The sequence below is a fragment of the Chlorocebus sabaeus genome, chromosome 29, assembly GCF_047675955.1.
Source record: "Chlorocebus sabaeus isolate Y175 chromosome 29, mChlSab1.0.hap1, whole genome shotgun sequence".
Lineage (NCBI taxonomy): Eukaryota > Metazoa > Chordata > Mammalia > Primates > Cercopithecidae > Chlorocebus > Chlorocebus sabaeus.
Window position 1 is genome coordinate 10174872 of NC_132932.1, and position 14602 is coordinate 10189473.

Below are 14602 nucleotides of genomic sequence, written 5' to 3' on the forward strand. Positions count from 1 at the left end.
ATTCTCTTTGAAGAGATTGAATTAGCCCAGTTGAACAAGTGCATAAATCATTATAGCAAAATATAGCAATCATATTATACAATGGATCAATAGAAACAAACATGCATCTAAAGTAGGCAAAGAGAAACAAGAAATCTTAGTTTTACTAAGGAGATGTCATATGAGTGAGCTTTCTCTTGAGCGATGAGTTCACAAATAGAGAAAAAGAAGTTGAAGAAACATGCCTCCGATAAGAGAAGGAAGGACCATGATAAATACAGGGAGTGAGATCCGCTGGGCATAGTGGGAGCAAAGGGTTTTTTAGACGGGGAAGTAGGCTAAGAAATTTGAACTTTATGCACAAGACGATTGAGAAGCACTGGAACTTGTTCAAGTAGAAGGAATGAGGTCAGCTTTATATTTAGAACATTAGCTCTGGTAGTTGAATAGTAACAGGTTTGGATGTGGAAGAGACATGAGCCCAGAAACCAGGAAGACAGGTCTCTGACTCAAAGTCCAGACCAGTGATTCTTCTCAACAGTTTTATGAGCTGGAACTCCAGTGTTGTTTTGAAATTCTGCATGTGTCACTTCATGAAAACAGTGACAACAATGGTCTTTCATGGATAGTCCATTTTCTCAATTCAAGAAGCATAAAAATTGAAAAAAATTATCTATAATTCAGCTTTTCAGTGATGGTACAGTGAGCAATTGTCATTCTTCTGCCCTGAAATCCATCAGGCAAAATGGTTGAGTCTACATCAATTACCTATTATAATAGAAAGTAGGCTTTGTTATACTATTTGTTAAGTATCTCTCCACATTAGATACATGAGAATGATCTTCAATGCAAAAGTACTCATTTTTATTTCACGTGATAAACTAGTCTGTGATTAGATGTATTTATTTTTATTTTTTACCCATTATTGTAACTATGGAGTCAATTTTAAGAATGATTTCTTGATCACTTGTATTTTTTTTTTTCTTGTCAAAATCTCTATTAAGTGTCTGACAGAGAAAATATTCAAGTTACTTTGCCTACATTAGAGGTTCTCAAAATGTTTCTCAGGTATGGATGGCTGCAAGCCCACAGGCTACCTGTTGAAGAGGTAGGTGCACTTGGTCCTCAGAATGACAGATACTCAGTACCAGATCTCTTTATCTTCATTATTCATGGATAATAATGAGCTGGGAAAAGTCACAATATTCTATGAAATAAATCCTGACACATGGCTGGTTAAGCTATTCTGCATCTTGTGGACATACAGTAAATGCTTCTTGACTACCTGGCAAAAAACTCATTTAGCCTTTTTTTTTTTTTGTATCAGTTGCTTTATAAAGAGTACGTTATCTTTGTCATTGAGTTTGTTGAGTGAATCAGTTAGGTTAGGCAAGGTTGTGCTGCAGTAATAAACATCCCTAAGTATCAGGTATCAGTGACTTTAACAAGAAAGGTCCAGTTCTAGCTCATGCATTGTAGATCTGAATGTCTCTCCAACATGATATCTTCTAGGTGATTGATCTGAAATTCACCTTCCTGTCAATATGCATGTTAGTGATTGTCAAAGCAATAAAAGAAGGAATTCAAACAATGGCAGTTAAAAGCTTCTACGAAGTTCCACTCCTCATTTCTACACACATTTCATCAACCAAGGCAAGTCACTTTTTTATTATTATTATTTTTTAATTGAGTCTCACTCTGTTATGCAGGCTGGAGAGCAGTGGTGTGATCTCAGCTCACTGCAACCTCCCCTTTCTCGGTTCAAGTGATTCTCCTGCCTCAGCCTCCCAAGCAGCTGGGACCACAGTTTGTGTGCCACCATGCCTGGCTAATTTTTTTGTATTTTTAGTAGAAATTGGGTTCTACCATGTTAGCCAGTCTGGTCTTGAACTCTTGACCTCAGGTGATCTGCCCACCTCAGCTTTCCAAAGTGCTGGGATTACAGGGGTGAGCCACTGTGTCCAGTTGCAAGTGACAAGGAATTACAATCCTCTCATGTGCCCTCAAGAGGGGAACAATATATTTGTCACAAGTCTTTTCTGCTGCTCTTTGAAAGTTACTATTTTGTTCTTTGAAAAACATCACGTATTCATTTACAAAACTTGTATTTTAATATTTGAAAATCAAGTAATTTATTCTTGATGGCATAACTGGAAGAAGTATTGGTGTCATTAATCCTAATGCTTAAATATAGCCTACAATAGGAAACTGTTTATTGGTTAGTATCTCTCACCTAATAGCAAGCTTTTTAATAGTGAGAAAGGGTAGGAAATAGGACTGATATTTTTTTCTGCATTCCCACCACATAGAAGAAGGGCTGACATAGAGCAGGCACTAAACATTTTCCCATATATTGTGGCATTAGCAATTTTTACTTCATATACATTTGGAAGAAGATATAGACAGGTAAGCTGAATTCACTTTCCTCTAAGGAGAAAAAATCCTATTTTGTCACAGGAGGAAATATTTTGAAATAATTTCTATAGTTGGACTTCTGATGTGTTTTCTAATTATACCTTAAGAAAAGCTAAAGCATCTAAGAAAACACAACAACTTTTGGAAATATTTTTCTAACTTTGGAAAGAGTTTTGCTTGGAGTAGAGTGAAGTTCACTGTGCCTGACGTGGTGGGGAGATTACATGGAAATCCTACCTTGTAAATGAACTCAGGTAATCAGGTAAAGGAAATGCTAGACTTCCTATGAAGAAGTGTATTCTAACTCAGTTTCTTAGGGATCATTAATAGAGCTGTTTTTCAGTATGTACTCAGGCATCTTAAATCCATAAAAAAGTTATACTATAGGCTGGGGGCAGTGGCTCATGCCTGTAATCCCAGCACTTTGAGAGGCCAAGGCGGGCAGATCACGAGGACGGGAATTCGAGACTAACCTGGTCAACATAGCGAAACCCCATCTCTCTACTAAAAATGCAAAAAAAAAAAAAAAAAAAAAAAAAAAAAAATTAGCCGGGCATGGTGGCACAACTGAGGCACGAGAATTGTTTGAACTTGGGAGGTGGAGGTTGTGGTAAGCTGAGACTGTGCCACTGCATTCCAGCCTGGGCAATAGAGACAGACTCCGTCTCAAAAAAAAAAAAAAAAAAAAAAGTATCTATGCTATCTATACTATAAGAAAAAATTCTTTTTTTTTTTTTTTTTTTTTTTTTTTTTGAGACGGAGTCTCGCTCTGTCGCCCAGGCTGGAGTGCAGTGGCCGGATCTCAGCTCACTGCAAGCTCCGCCTCCCGGGTTTACGCCATTCTCCTGCCTCAGCCTCCCGAGTAGCTGGGACTACAGGCGCCCGCCACCTCGCCCGGCTAGTTTTTTGTATTTTTAGTAGAGACGGGGTTTTGCCGTTTTAGCCAGGATGGTCTCGATCTCCTGACCTCGTGATCCACCCGTCTCGGCCTCCCAATGTGCTGGGATTACAGGCTTGAGCCACCGCGCCCGGCCTATAAGAAAATTCTTTAGCTTTAGCCCACTTGTCTTCTCCTTGAATTTTATTTGCATATTTCAATTCCTTCTAGTATACTTAAAATACTTCTTCCTCATTGGCAAAAGCATGCTTTAAAGGTTTCCAGCATGTTCATCCCTATTAGTTGCTATCCTTATTTGGGGTCTGTAATCTTTCCTTTGTGCCCTTTGTGTGCCATGACCTTCTGGTCACCCACTGGTATATTCAAATCATTCTGACACAGAGAGTATTAACCCCACAGTTGTGTGGTGTTGGTTTGAGGTTCTTTGTGTAAAGCATGAATAAAGTTGATTTTTCCACTACTTTAGAACATCAGTATCATAGATTCATTGGATCTACTTGTATCTGCATTTTAGATGGTCTGCTACTAAAGTCTTGCTGTTTAAAAGGAGCTACTGTTGGCTGGGTGCGGTGGCTCACACCTGTAATCCCAGCACTTTGGGAGACTGAGGTGGGTGGATCATGAAGTCAGGAGTTTGAGACCAGCCTGGCCAACATGGTGAATCCCCGTCTCTACTAAAAATATAAAAATTAGCTGGGTGTGGTGGCAGGCGCCTGTAATCCCAGCTACTCAGAAAGCTGAGGCAGGAGAATCATTTGAACCCGGGAGGTGGAGGTTGCAGTGAGCCAACATCATACCATTGCACTCCAGCCTGGGTGACAGAGCAAGACTCCATCAAAAAAAAAAAAAAAAAAAAAAAAAGGATGACTTTTCTTCCACTGACTCCATCCTTCATTCTGATAATACTTTAAATTCAGAAAGAGTAGATTATTTGCAACTAGAGGTGGGGTTTTTTTTTTCTTAAAAAAAAATTTCCTTGTCCTATTATTTCTTTGTACATACTGGTGGTTACACCAGCTTCCAGTTTAATATCATTTGCATATTTCATTAATATGTGGCTTACTCCCTCTTCAAGATCCTTAAAAAAAAAAAGGAGCTACTGTTGTGGGTTCCATGGTAGGTCAACAGGTTCCTTCTTGGTCTATCTCGGGCTTTAGGGAATTTTCATTCTTTACTTTTTCTCCTGGACCCTAAAAGGAGGTAAAGGTCATGGCAGGAATTAGAAGACAAGTGAAAGCCACCTTTTATTAAGTAGGCATTAAAGATAGAGGGGTGAAATCAAAGATTCCAGGGATGCTATGCTTATACACCAGGTCTGCCATTCCAGCTCCGTGCTTTGTGTATGTCATAGCATATAGTTCAATGAAGACCAGTCCTTTGAAGAACTGAAAGGGTAAAAGGCAGGAGTTCTAAAATGCAAGGTGTTTGCTTGTTTAAAGTTTATTGTCAATATGCCTGAATATCTAAGGGATGGCCAAGAGTGTTGGCATGGGAGTAGAAGTGGAGGTGGGAAAAGAAGACAGAATGGTTTCAAGAAGTTATAGGCAGTCAGGGGACTCCTACTTGAATCTCAGAAGGTTGTCAGATGTTGCGTTAAGGGCATTTTATTTTAGTTATAGGTTTGGCCGAGTCATTTCAGAGTTGTTTCAACTTTTCTGGGAGCGTGAGGAATAGGGAGACATGGGGAAATAGAAAAAGCTAAGGAGTCAGGGCTTCACTGCTTTTTTGTTTTTATTTTTTAAAAAGACACATTTTTCTCTTTTTCCAAATTAATGTCTATTTGAAAACTTTGGCTTCTGGGTGGAGCCCTCTGGATCTTGTCTAATGAGCATCCATGTATTTGAAGTGGTGTCAGCATGCACACAACTTATACTCTGCCTTTTGTTTTACTGCATGTTAGTTCACATATTCTGCATGTCAATATTGTTCAGTACTAGTCATTTTTAATAGCTGTCTGTGTTGTGCCTAGTTAAGCTATCACATTTGAGTTGGCCTGTCCCTAAATTTTTACAGTTGGTGATCTTTCTGATTTTAAAGATTGTATAAACTTACATAATGTAATGTAAAGTGTTTGCGTTGGTATCTAAATTAGATGCTGGCTAAGGGTTGCCCTCTTTTCTTTCCTTTTGGTTCCCAATTGGATGCAGCCCCCAAACTTTGAGATTTCTGACTCCCAGCGCTCATCTCCAAAACTATCAATCCCAAGAAGGTGATTTTCATATAATAATTTTCTGCTCATAGTTTTAACCTCTTTTGGTGCATTTCTATTATTTCTTTGTCCTTACTGGTGGTTACACCAGCTCCCAGTTTAATATCATTTGCACATTTCATTAATATGTGGCTTACTCCCTCTTCGAGATCCTTAATAAAGATGTTAAATTAGATTGTATCTGACATTGACCCCTGGGGCACTGCAATACTTTAACGATATCCCGTTTTCCTGTCTGCAGTCTATAGAGTTCTTGCAGAATGCGTGAAGAGCAGCTTCAACCTGGGATAAATCTTCAATTTTAATTCCAAAGCAGAAGTCAAGTCATGTGGTTTGGGATAACTTGACATTGCCAGAACATACTTGTAGTTGCTAGGAAGTCATATTTTAGCAATTAAGTACAGGTTTGCCAGAATTCTATGTCAGATTGCCAATCTGCTGACAATCACGAGATAGTCACTCTGTCCTGCTTACTGCATTTCAGTCAAACTGAGAAGGGTCTTGTTTAAAAAAAAAAAAATGAAACTAGGCTTTTTAATTTCAAGGTTTGCAATCACCTTTCACCAGGTTTTAAACAGCAAGCTTCTTCTGTGTTTCAAAGTAGATTTGTTAAAGGAACGGTTATACCAGCTCACCAATGTAGGCAGAGTTCAGGGACGCATATCAAGTGACCCACTGAGAGTCCAGACATGAAAGCCACTTTCAAATTTCAAGAATTTACAGTAAGTTCTTCTTTCAAATTGGAAACATTTATTTTTTTTCTAAATAGCAAAGATATAATACCCTATGATATTTTTGGCACGGAATTTAACTCTCTCATCATATTTGGTTAAATCAGAGAAATCTATATATTTATATCAGATGCAAAAGTTTTTCAAGTAAATTGTAGAATAATATCTTAAAAATTAGGTTGTATTATCAAGTAAACTGTAATGTCTATGAAATGCAACAGACTATGGTTAAATGAAATATGTTCTTTAATCATATACCTGTAAAGTCTTCTAAGTCCCTCCAAATTATCAACTATCTTAAACGTCACGTTAGACATTCTCATCAATTTCTCGTTCTAACTGAAAGTAAACTTCCTTAGCTTTGCAAAGATTTTGATCTCCTCTTGAACGTACATATTAAGACAATTCCTTAGATTTCAACAGAAAGGGAATGATTAAAAGGACACACATAACCAGAACTTGAAACTGGTCCAGTAAAAACAATTTTTTTTTCTTTTTGGAACTGTAAGCATGACTAAAAGTGAATTTTGGCATCAATCACAGGAGGTTGTGTACGTTCTACAAGGTGATGGAGGAAATGCACGCATGTGGGTGTCCTCCCTTCCAAAGGGTTTTTTCGTATGTGTGTGACTCATTGTGTCTTGGAAAATACAGTTTCACTCAACTGGTTAATTGCATTTGGGAACCTGAATTCTGAAGCATCCCAGTGAAATCTCAATGTCACCTCTACTCTCTCATTGCCCTACCCTACCCCACGAAGAATGACTGACCCCACTCACTTTAAGAAGTAAACAATGATTTAGGCAGGTCAGCCCAGAAACCAAAACAGATTAATCTCTGTGTGTAATGAAATATTTAAACTAGTGGCATTTGATTGGGTTGAGATTTGGTGGTAGAATTTAGATAGTTCTCTCAATTCCTGACTTCTATTTTGGGTGAACAATAGGTATCAGAACATTATGTTATATTCTCCTGACCTCAAGGATCTAACAGTTTAACTGGCAATATAAAGATTGTGTAAGGAGTTAGTATCAGATGAGATGATGCACAGTTTGATGTAAAAGCAAAAGAGAGAAGGAGGCAATCAGTGTGAGAGGAGTTACTGTTTCCGGGGCCTGGCCTTCGGCGCTTGAGTCTCCTCCTCTTACGCCCTTTTGCTGCTTCCAAATCTGTTTGTTTGTCTAGAGTCTTTTCCCTTGAGCTTTGTGTTCTTTTATCCAACTGCCTACTAAACAATGCCACCTTAAAACCCAGGAAACCCACAGGGCCAACCTGGTGATGGGCCTTTCTGTTTTACTCTGTGCTGTGCTTAACACACTTCCTAGAGTAATCCAGCTTCAGCATGGTATACTCAAACCAGTCATCCTGCAAACGTAGCTGTAGATGTTCTGGCTTCCATATGCTGCCGAATCTTTAGCCAATTAATTTTGTCAAGCACTTTTGATTAAGCTTGTAATACAAGGTAGACATTGACAGCTGTTCTAGAACCACTCCAGGCATCATCATGCTCCGTTGATCTTGTCACGTCATTCCTCCTCGCAAAAATGAGATGTTCCTGCTGTAACTTCTTCATTCTTCCTTCTCTGCAAGAGCAAATGCCAGGCCCAAATATTTCCTTCTTGTTTCTAGAGGTGGACAAACACTTCGTACACCAAGTCCTGGGGAAACAATGCCTAGATCTAACCTCTTACCCAGCATATGGGTCAGAGAATGGGAAGAACCAAAGTGAGAGCATTGGAGAGAGGCTTTCCTCTATTTTCCTATAAAGCATGGCTGACTTTCTTCCTTCAAGTGGTGTTTGCTCACTTGTCATAACTGAGCAGAGTATCATAAGCCATATTTTTCTCAGATCTTCTGTTTATACTACTTCAGTGCTGGAAAAGGTACTTGTAGTTAGGGTTTGGTATATAAAAGTTATTTTATGTGGGGAGTATAATGTGGTTCTAATAATCTATTTAGACTGCTTTTTAGAATGGATAGTGTTGCTACTATTTAAATGTTATTCTAGTCTTTGAGCCGAAATGCTTATTAAAGTATGCGAAAATAACTTATCCAGAGAATTCCTTAGACAACCAATAGACACACATTGAAGAGAAAAACATTGTTAAGTTACTATTCTCTTAAGTTTTTTGGTTCACAACGTACCTAAATAACATCTTCCAGCTTGGAATTAGAATGAAATGCAAAGCATGGCATTGTTTTTGAATGCGTGCTGCAGCAGACAGAGATCCATGATAGAAATAGAACAGAATTTTGCACACACACATGAATGCACCCCATGCACGTGGGCATGTGGATGTATCAACCACTCTCCTGCACATCTCACCTTTGGCAAGGAACTGAATCTCGGCATCTTAGTTTCTACACTTGTTCAATGGGCTTTATCGCACTTAATTTGTCTACCTCATAGAATTTCTTTGTTGATCATCTATAAAAATGCAAGTCAGGCCGGGCGCGGTGGCTCACACCTGTAATCCCAGCAATTTGGGAGGCCAAAGAGGGCAGATCACCTGAGGTCGGGAGTTTGAGACCAGCCTGACCAACATGGAGAAACCCTGTCTCTAAAAAAAAAAATTAGCCAGGCTCGGTGGCGCATGCCTGTAGTCCCAGCTACTCAGGAGGCTGAGGCAGGAGAATCGCTTGAACCTAGGAGGTGGAGGTTGCAGTGAACTGAGATTGTGCCAATGCACTCCAGCCTGGGCAACAAGAGTGCAACTCTGTCTCAAATAAATAAAAAAAAAAGGCAAGTCAGGTTGTGTCCCTCTCCTTTGTTGAAGCTTTCCCTGAATCTTTTTTGTGGTTTTCTGTGAGTCTTTGAACAAACAAACGTATCCTTACGATGACTTCAGGGCAGCACATGATCTGACCCTGTTTCTCTCACTAGCCTCCTCCTTAATAACTCCTCTTGGTAATGACTTCTTTTTAGCCCCCACTGGCTTTCTTTTAAAACCTTGAATTCACCTTAGCATACCTTTCTAAGAGAGGCCTGCTGACATCATGATATCTGGAGTTAGGTTCCCGTCCTCTGTCGTGCTGGATCCGCACCCCTATCATTCTGCGCTAGGTCTGGTCTTGCCTGACATATGCTCGAAGAGCCCCTGAATGCCTTCTTCACCAGACTCATTTCAGTCGTGAGCCATTTAATTCTTTATCTGATTAGATGATATTAAATTAAGACTGATCTTTTCTCCAGACTCTCATCCCCATCAGGGCAGGGCTGAGCTCTGACTTGTTGACACAGCCTTCCAGAACCTAGTAGACTACCAGACATGGAACATTTCCTAGGTGAAAGAAGGAAGAGAATAAGATGATGCCGGTGATACCCGGTGTAAAACGGTGAACACCACTTACACGTAAAATATTAATTTCATGTATTTGAGCTGATCAATCACAGAAGCAAACATATATGCCATTTTTGTAAACATTTTTACAAGTAGAGATTAACCCACGGGCCAGCAGGAAGACTCTCTCAGGCAAGAAGTTAAGGAATTGTAGCACAATTCTCCATGGTTTTGGAATATGATGTCTTTTTAACATAAGTGCCTCAGTGTTCTATTTCCAAGGAAACTCATCAATCGTAAGTGCCAGAAATGAAAGATTTATTAATAAAAAAGAAATTCAGGTAATATGTATCTTTACTATTACAGTAGTCATGTTTCTTATTTTAAGGCCAAATGCCTTCTCCAACTCTGTATTAACATTTTAAAATAATATTTACTTGCATTTTACTTCTTGATAGCGCTTAACATCTGAAGGATTAGGAAAGAATTGTTCTAGCTGATAAGTATTGAATTAAACTTGGGGAAACATTTTTTATCTGATGACCTTCATCATGGTGAATCTGTTTAGGTTTTAGTGCAAATCAAATTTTTCAAAGTACTCTAGAGAGAGGTAAGAAGATAGGGCTTTTTATCTCTGTAATAAATTTGGGATTTTAAAGACTTGTTTAAAACTTATTTGGCATAAGTCAGTTTAAAACTCAGTCTTAACATTTTCTTTAAAAATGAATATTCAGTAACCATTATGATTCTGAAGCAGAATAAAATTTGTTTAAATTCATAGACGAAAGTTGGTTTTGTAAGACTGGAGTTTTCTTTCTGAAAATTTCCATTATAGGGCTATCTCATTGGAAAATTGTATTAAAAATAACCTTTCCCATTATATCTAAACATACACACAAAGTTGTTTGTTTGCATAGCATGACAATGGAAAAATAAAATGAAGCATTCTGAGCTCAGTGTTTGGAGGTGATATCACTCCTTGAGAATTTACAGCTCAAGTTTAGGGCTGTTCTACAGGAAAGCCATGTGTTTTACAGACAAGACCATTTTTTTCCTTAATAGGTGGTCAGTTTGTGCAACAAGTAAACCAGAGCGATTTTAGAGGTAAACAGAGAAGATAAGAAAGAGGGTGTCCGTGTATTTTTTTTTCCTTCCGTAAAGTTCAGATCATGCATCATCTCTAATGAGCTTGATAAAGCATAGCAAGGCAAATGTGCCATAATTCATCATGTTTTCCATTTCAAAAGTGACAGGCAACCTACAGGAAAAAAAAAAGGCTTTATTTTGTAACAATAAAAAAAGGAGGTGAGATAATCACATTTAAAATAATATCTGCAAAGGAACTCTTAAAATCCACATCAAATATGAAAAATTGTCTTATATTGGGGTTTTGTTTGGTTGACATGATGTCAAAAATTACCATGAGTGCCTGTAAGCAAAACATTTGCTTTCAATATTTAATCCAAATCTAGTAGAAAACATTTAAAAATCTTTAAAAATTTTGACAGAGAATGTGCTCTTATTGTGAGAAATGGCAATACTTGTACTTGTTAGAAAGGTTCCATTAGCTTTCCCTCAATGCTGTTAAATATTACAGCACAAAATGTCAAAAGTTTTAGATCAAATTTATTCTGCAAAAAACCATAATGTACTTATAGTAATTTTTTGAACGTTTGCCTATTTCTAAAAGTGGTTCAGCAAAATAGCCTCTCAAAAATGCATCTTTTTGGTTCAACCATTTCCTTTGGAAATCAATCACATTTTCTTATACCATGGAATGAGTATCTTAGACCTCACACAGAGACAAGAAGAGTTGGGAACCAACTAAATATATAGGATATAATCACATCTTTAATGCCTCAAGTCATTCTGCCTTATCTGCAAGTAAGTGAGGGAGGATGGAACATGGTTTGGTCACTGTAAGAAAAATAAAAGCTACTATCAAAAAGAAACGTTAATTTTTTGCAGTGTCTCAGAACTACAAACATGCATTTAATCACAAAATATGTCACTTTTTATAATAACTCAAGAAGTCAATTTGTCTTTACTAAGAATTTTAAGGATCATGTTTATTTAAAGTTCTAATCTGTGAAGTAATGAAGAAATAACAGGAATGGTATGTGGGATAGTAACTTTTTTTTTGTTTAGAATATAAGAAGTGTATTTACACAAATATTTAAAATATAGAAACACATTTGGTTCTAAATAATTACAATTAATGAAGACCCTGAATCTTCATATTGAGGTACCAGGGTCAAAGGCTCTGGGGTTAAGATGGAAGCTGTTCTTTATAACTTTCTTTGCACATTAGAACACATAATATTTGGTAGATTTAGAGAAAAGAGTCTGGTGGGACTTATAATCACTGAGTTTATATAGTATGACTAGACATATACTTGCAGAGTAAATTCCATCATTATTATATCCTTATGTATAAAACAGTATCTTTTATATATAACAATATATTTTATACATATGAATATTAAACATTCTGTTTAATAACATTCTGGTTATAACAGCTCCATTTACTTGCCACTGAATTATTAATATGCCACTGCATAGCAAACTTTGTTTTCTTTGGGTACTCAAGAGCTTCTTTCTATTATTGTCTTTGAGCTTTTTAACAGAAGAGAAAGAAAAAATAGGATTATTGGCCAAATGCAGTGACTCACACCTGTAATCCCAGCACTTTGGGAGGCCAAGGTGGGTGGATCGCTTGAGCCCAGGAGTTGGAGACCAGCTTGGGAAACATGGTGAAACTCCATTTCTGTAAAAAATACAAATATTAGCTGAGTGTGGTGGTGTGAGCCTGAGTCCCAGCCACTCGGGAGAATGAGGTGGGAGGATGGCTTGATCCCCAGAGGCAGAAGTTGCAGTGAGTCAAGATCACACCATTGCACCTCAACCTGGGCAACAGAGAAAAACCCTGTCTCAAAAAAAAAAAAAAAAAAAAAAAAGGGAAAATATGATTATTTAAATTCATCTAGTCAGCCAAACTTATTCTATATAATGAAACAGCAAATTGAGTTTTCCTCTCAAAAGTTTATTCATTTTTGTTATTGCCCCAAATAGTATTTCTTTAAGGATGATGGCATTTGCTTCCTTCTTCCCTGCTCTCTCAAATAGAGGGGGTTGAACGTCCTTCCAGAATTCCCTTTCCTATTTCTCCTACTACTTTAGGATCACCACAGAGGATGAAGATAGAAAAGCTTCTCTAAAACATGGGCTCATTGTTGAAAATGGTAGGTTTTACCCAAGGGAAGTAATCAGTAATATGCCAGCCTCATATCAGGGACTGGGGACATCTTCTATCATTGCAAACTCTCTGCCTGATAAGTTTTTCAGTTCTCAATTCAAGGGAAGACCTTTGGTTGACTGCAGTGCGTATGCTTGACTGTGTTATATTTCAGCTGTTTCTCCTTTTCCTTCTGACCCCCTTTCCTTCCCAAAAACCATAGTGTTCTTTCTTTTAGGAAAGGATACATTTGAAAATTTGATCTAGGGCTCATACTTAAATTATTAACTCTTCTGATGCCCTAAATACTTAACATTTCTTGATGTCCACACGTTTTCACAAATAATTATCTTATTATTTCTTCTAACTTACTCTTCTGCGAATAAAGTCTGATGGATTTATCTTTTACCATTTTTAATGAATAAATGATTTCAAACATTACCTTGCCTTACTTTTTTATGAATAAATGATTTCAGCTTACTTTTCCTTACTTTTATATTTATTGTCAAAGGCCACTAAATTATGTGGAACTGCAAAAAGCTTTTTGATATGATCTCTAGACTCTCATAGGATTTGAACCAAAATTCACAATCCAGAGTTTTAAAAAGAAGAGGAAAAACAGTAGTCTTAGTTTTTGACTCTTTTAAATAATACTCAGTTTAGAATTAAGTATAACATGGCAGAGTTAAATATCTAATGAAAAAGATCCACTGGAGTACGTGGTGAAGATTTTTCTGGAGATAGTAGGCTGAAAGGGGTTGGCATTTTATACACATCTTTGTTGATGGAGCTGGATTGACAAGGTGACAGTTTCTCCACAATTTCCAGAAAGACAAATCATTATTTTTATGGGGATGGAAGTAGGGTTGGGAAGGCACACTTCACAATGATACAATCCATTATTTGAAGGTGTTAGTATCTGGTCTCTCTCACATTTAATCACAGGCATTGGGTCTTTCTTCAATGTTTCTGTATTTTTTTGTGGGGGGGGGGGGGTGGGAGGGTTAATACTTTCCCAGCCAGATCTGCCAAAGGGTTATTGTTAGCCAGTCAAAGGAAGCTGGCAACCCAATACACCGGTGGGCTTGTCCATGGCTCTTTTTCTCTGACTGTTAACTTCATCACTCTCCAGGTGTGGTGTGAATGGAGAACATGTGGCCCAGCAGTTGCTAGAGGGCACGTTTTCTAAGCTCAAAGTCAGAGGTCATTGGACTCAGACCGCCAAGCTTTGGAACATCAACTGGGATTTAGTTGGAAAAGAGTCTATACAGACTGTATGGCTAGTACTTGCTAATCTCTGAACTGTTCTTAAGTGGAGCCTTTAGGACACACCGCTACCCTTTCCATGCTTTGATAACAGCAGTAGTAAAGGCAGAGTGCAGATAGATCATCATGGTTTAGTCTATAATGTCATATCCAAAAAGAAAAAAAAAATAACACCGAGCTCTATTTCTGGCTCCTCAGGATTTGGGGAATTACCAAATATTTGAGCTTCTACTAATTCAGGAAGTGAAACTAATAATCCAGCAAGTATCTGTGTTGTTTTGCAGAAGGCAAATAATCTGGCTGGGATATCCTATCAGACTATACCATTCCCAAGTCAGGCAACAGACAGCCTTCAAATGATCTTGGGAAGAAGTAGAGGCCAGCCAAGCTGTTGAAAGATTTAAAAAGTTAAAAAAAAAAAATCTCCTTTTGTGTTGAAAAAAAAAAAAAAAGCATCTTAAAACTAATTTTATTTCATGTTCTGAGAGGAAGCACAGAAAAACCAAAGGTGTTGGCTTTCCGGGGTAGAACTGTGGGAGTGATGGTCAAGCAGCTTTGTTTAAAGATGCTGACGAGAGGTATTTATTT

General features: G+C 37.8%; 1 long non-coding RNA gene across 1 annotated transcript in view; it reads left to right on the forward strand.

The window, feature by feature from the left end:
* The window catches only part of LOC140710649 (uncharacterized), a 46547-nt gene that overhangs the window by 24849 nt on the left and 7096 nt on the right, over positions 1 to 14602 (forward strand). The window contains exon 7 of the long non-coding RNA XR_012091746.1: positions 1048 to 1087. This is a non-coding gene — a long non-coding RNA (uncharacterized lncRNA). The remainder of the gene's footprint in view (positions 1 to 1047; positions 1088 to 14602) is intronic.